The sequence below is a fragment of the Serinus canaria genome, chromosome 13, assembly GCF_022539315.1.
Source record: "Serinus canaria isolate serCan28SL12 chromosome 13, serCan2020, whole genome shotgun sequence".
In the NCBI taxonomy this organism is placed as follows: domain Eukaryota; kingdom Metazoa; phylum Chordata; class Aves; order Passeriformes; family Fringillidae; genus Serinus; species Serinus canaria.
Window position 1 is genome coordinate 11,201,316 of NC_066327.1, and position 5,689 is coordinate 11,207,004.

Sequence of the window (5,689 nt, forward strand, 5' to 3'; positions counted from 1 at the left end):
TCTCTACTTGGATCATTTTTCCACAATAACAGCGAGGTTTGTGTATACACATTTACTGTAATAATGTCAAAGTTCAGTCATACGCAGAGTTTATTAGATTTTGTTTTATTCTTTCCTTTGAATTATTCATTGAATATCTATAATTTCCCAAAGAATAATTTCATAAAGTGCTGCAGCAATAAAACTTTCCATATATAGCACACCAATGTGAATGGTATTTATGATGTACTCAAAGGAAAATCAGCCTGTTACATTAATCATGTAAAACTATTGAAAAATTACATTTAATCATTTCTTTTTCAAAATAAAACCTGCTCAAAGCTTTAAAACCTGTGAGAAACCTAGAATTAAATTTCATACAACATTGCCTGCAACAGTATATATAATTATTCAATACTTCCAAGTTTGTCTGGTGTTCAGTGATCTCTCATCTAATTTTCTCTGAATTGTGAGTTGTATTTAATCTTTTTTATTTAGCACTTTTTGCTTAGAATGTTCCAGCTTTAATGAGGAGGAACAGCAAGATAAATAAAGCCCTGTCCTTTGGCCAAGACTCCACAGGGAGATGTCTCCCTGCTCAAACCCAGCTCTGACTCAGGGCACCAGGCACAGCTTCCAGCACCTTCTCTGCTTCTCCCAGGCCCTGTGACTGAAGAACCACCCCAGCACTTGTGCTGGAGCCCAGGGCAGGACACAGCAGGTTTTTACAGAGTGCCACAGATTTCCTGTGGGTGACTTTCCATTCAGCAACAGGATGAAGGCAGCAAAATGTGGCCCACTAGAGATTATCACTAGAAATGTGGTGACACTGGGATTTTATGTAGCTTTAGTAAGATTGTTAGCGTTCAGGAACACATAATCACGAGAAATGATTATATGCAGGTGCTTTTATTGAAGAGCTCTGGGTGTCAGGGATAAAGACCCAAATCTGACTCCAACATAGGTTTGGGATGGATATGCTTTTATATTCTATCATTATATAACTTTCATGTTAATTATTAAACTTACATTGTTCTATAGTATACATAGATTTCAGCCAAGCATGGCCACCTGAGAATAGGAACATACAGTTTCTCACTGTTCTTCTTATGATTATACAATAATTATTTTAATTACTACTACTTACGCAGGTAAAACACAAGGCTTAACATTTCAGAGTTTATCTTAGCATTTTCCAGGGTGCCACTATCAAGATTAGTAAACTCTTTTGAATGCCACCTAGTTAGAATATGAATTTTTCCCCATGTTTGACTTCTAAGAGCACTGAGCCACACTGTAATTCAATTTGATGTGTCTGACAATTAAACTTTCCAAGCTTTACTATACTCTGCCTGTACAAAGTCAAGAGAAAGTCAAGTCTGAGGACAAAACCTGCTCTTCATTAGGCCAAAAAGCAGAGGTTCTGCCTTGTGTTCCTGGCAGGTTCACGGGCACTGCAAGCCAAATCATGCTGACATCTTTCAGATGTTTGAAAAGCTAAACAGGGTGTACCAAGATGCTGAGTATGTGGCATATGAAATCAAATAAAAAATGAGTGTGCATGATTCCTAATAAACCAGGATATATTGTCACAGAGCTTTAACTTTGTCAGGACTGCAGGAACATTCCATAAAGTCAATTCTTCAAAAGCTGGTATCTATAAATAAACAACCATGTACTTAATTAGAAAATAAATCTATGGAAACATACCAAAGCCTTTATGAAACCTAAAAAGCAAAAAGTGTGTGTGTAGAATATATAAGCCTATATATATATATATAGCTGAAATTTTTCTAGAATTTTATGTTCCCTACAAAGGAAGCAAAGAATAAACAATTGGTATAATATTAAAACCCTCAGCTTTCAGATATGAGCATTAATAACTTATTTGAAATCACTCAGCCTCCTGTATATGAGCCACCCTGTAGTGCTTCAGCTGATTCTGATTCTCTTTGTGCAGAAACCTTTTAGCTAATCATTTTCATCTCTGTGTGTCAATAAATCTTCCCTCTCTAGGGCAATGACTTTTACTCAGCAAATGTTAAGCAGAAATAAAACCGCCCAGAACAGTCTAAGCATGAGAATTTCAATAAGAATTTAGCAATATATTGATCCACTTCTCCCCCTTCTGACTTTTCATTACTATGTCACTTTCAGCTCCTAAATTCAATAGGATAAAAAGCTCAAATATCATGTGACTTATGGACTTTAGCCAATCCTACTAAAATTATTTTAAATGGCTTTTTCACCAACAGTAAACTCAAAAAAATGGTCAATAATCTGTTCTTGAAGGGAATAGTTGACAGCTACAGACTACAAGAGAGTGACTTCATCTCGAAACAGTGTAAAAGGTACAAATAGAAAATAAAAAATTAATATATGCAATAGTAAGAAGACAATGAATACAATGAAAAGTCATGTTTCTCTGTATTTCTATATGTAACATATTATTATATGTCCTACATTTCCTCTTTCTCAGAAGCCATTGACTAAGTACCTACATTTTGCATTACATAAAGTAAAATAAAGTTGAAGTAACTCCTATGTAATTATTTATAAGGATCCTACCTAAATGCCACTTGGTTGTGTCAAACCACACTTCCTACACACCAGATTAACATATACTATCTCCTTTCCATTAGTATTTATCAATGAGAACCAAAAGATAATCAACAGTCACCAAAAAAATTATTTTCATCTAGGTAAGCTTGTAAAGTTTGGGCTTCCATCCACAGCACTGAAGAGCTGCACCTGACAATGTAACAAATACTGGACACAGCATTTTTCAGCAGGTTTTGCAGAATGATTTGCCCAGACAGCAACTGATAACCTATAATCCAGGTAAGATCTAACACAATCAGTGTGACTGACCATTCTCTGTCAAACAGAGCCACAGAACAACTTCACAGAGATGGTGATTTCTGGGAAAAAATCTCTTCTTTCAGTTCTTAAGCAGACCCATCAGAGTGAAGTCATGATCTAAAATTTACACCTTAACATGCTTTTCCTGAAAACATTGAAAAATTGCTGTGGAAATAAAGGAATTTGGTCATTAAATGGAGTATGAAATCCAAAATGTAGGAAAACATAAATAATCCAAAGCAAAAGGTGAAACTGGTAAGATTGTTACTAAACTTCAGAAGTAAAACTTACAGTGTTCATAGTGTCCTGCATGTTTTGTGACAATGGTATCACTCTGTTTCCCAAAGGACAGAGGACACATAGTTACATACCTGAAGTTTCCCAGAATACACCAGAACGAAGTTCTACACAGCAAAGCAGCCATGGGAAAAATTATGTTGGACTATCACAGACCATTTTTGTCAGCAACGTGTCAGTTAAACAAAGCTGCATTGAGAATTGTTTTGGAAAGTGCATTGATTTATATCCTGAGATGAAAACAAAACATGGAATTCAGAGCATCCCACAAACTGAAAACTACACGTCTGTATCAGCTCCATTCTAAAAAAATGGATAAAAAATGCCAGCTGAGCACTGTCTGAAACCTGCTCACAACATTGTGATAAACACAGGCTTCAGTGACACAAAGTAAGCAGGGTTTGTGTGCTGCAGCCAACCCAAAGGTTTCAAACCCAACTCCATAATGCTAAATTATCTCATCCTCCCCAAGCATCGCTTTCAGCATCCAAGTGTTGATCCCATTTGTCCTCACACATAACATTCCCACAGAATGCAATGGGAACATTACATAAATATTCAGAAAAGTTCCCTGGTGCATTTACTTTTTCAGCACATCACAGAAATCTGTGTATTAGTTCATTGATCTTGGCAGATATCTTGTCCAGAAAATACCAGGAATGGTTTTTACTTATTCAAGGCAGAAATGAGAAAACAGGCTTAGAGTTGCTTTGCTTGTGTTTAAATAAGAACACAAGCATATTTTCCAACTTCTCTGACATGAGATTTCAACTTTGCTTTTCATAACAATGGAAATGTCAGGAAGAAACAAACAGATACTGATATCCCTATAATCTTTTATAATACAGGTGATATGGTGGCAATTAAACTACAAGAGAAGTACAAGAGAACATTTTGTGTGGCCCTCTCAAATAAAACTCACCTCAGGCTTCTGAGCACCTGAAGTATTTTTCAAGATCATACTGCAAATTCATTAACTTAACCATAATAGAAGTCCAAATAATCTGAAGTTTGATGCAGAGTCTTTCACAGATTGCTTCCATAACATTCTCACATCACAAAGGGAAATTATGTAATTAGTCGTGACAATGGACTTCTTAAAAATGCAAATTTAGCTGCCATGGCAGTGCACTTTATTAGCTGCATGAGCTACAAAGTCTGCTTGTTCATGTACTGTATGTGTCCCTTCTGAGACTGGGAAAAAGAACAATCTAATTAGAAATAATCCTGCCAAGAACAAATATCAAAGAAGAAAATCTAGAGGAAATTTTTTTTTTTCCCTACTTGCCAGAAAAGTCCATTAACCACAATGTGGGCCGTGGTCTTATCTCAAGCAAAGATGCATTAGGCCTTTTACCAACTATTTGGTTATTACATCTTTTAAAAACATTGTGATATTTTCTAAACATAATGGGACCTGCAAAAAAACCTGCTGATTCTTATAAAACCCAAACAGGACAGAGTGTCAATGCACAGAATTTATTTAACACTAAGTGAACTGAGCTGCAGAGAAGAAACAAGATTTGCTTTATGTAATGTTGTTGCCTGAACTCTAACTCTTGTAATGGAAAATAAAATGGTTTTTATGAGGTTCTAGTCCCTCCAGATATTTGGTAATAATGACTTAACAGCAAAGTTTAAAAGTAAACCCAATTTTTAAGTGAGCCAGAATCCTGGGTCTTTGGAGATTATCACTAGAGATCAAAGTCAGTAACAAATATCCAGAAGTGAGCAGAGAATGTCAGGGTTGTTTTCTTAGTTCACAGAAGCTTCTGAGTTTTATATGGTCTCCCTGCTAATTAAGATTCAATATATCAGTTAGATGTGATCTTTGGTGTCTTCTACACCTGAATAATATTTTCTGACATTTAAGTCAAGCTAAATCTGAGTGTTTTAGTGACAGTAATGAACTGTATACTCAGAACTATATTAAAAAAAGGCTTCCCAGGTTGGGTTTCATAAGTTTCATTTGCAGATGTGGAGGTAGCAGCACACTGAGGTCTTTTCAAGCTAATCCCATGAGTTGTGACAATATTTCAAGATTAAGATAAAAATTGACTGTATCTCTATAAAGAAAAATGTAAAACCTTGTGAAATCTGTTTTTTATTTCCTATTGTACAATGCATTGGTTCTACAAGTAATGCCAAAAAAATTTGCCTTCTTTAAGACTGAAAGGTCTGGGAATTTTGAGACAGAAATTCAGTCCTGCAAAAATTGTTACTTATATCAAGGCGTAGCTCTTATTTCATGATATTTTCTATTACCATCATAATTAAAAAATAAATCACATTCTTTCTTTACACTTTACAATTCAATGTAGTTGTAAGAAACGACTCAGAGTAAAAGGTGTGTGAAAGATTCTCAGATTCTGAAAAGGATAACACTGTTTTTAAACTCTTATTTTAGACTGATACCATAAAACAATAGAAAAAATCATAGATAGGAGAATGTGAAAATTAAAAACAAGCTGTATTAACTCTCACATCGTAGTATAAGTTTTCCCAGCAAAAATATAAGCCATTAAATTGCAAACTCAGGAATAACAACTTA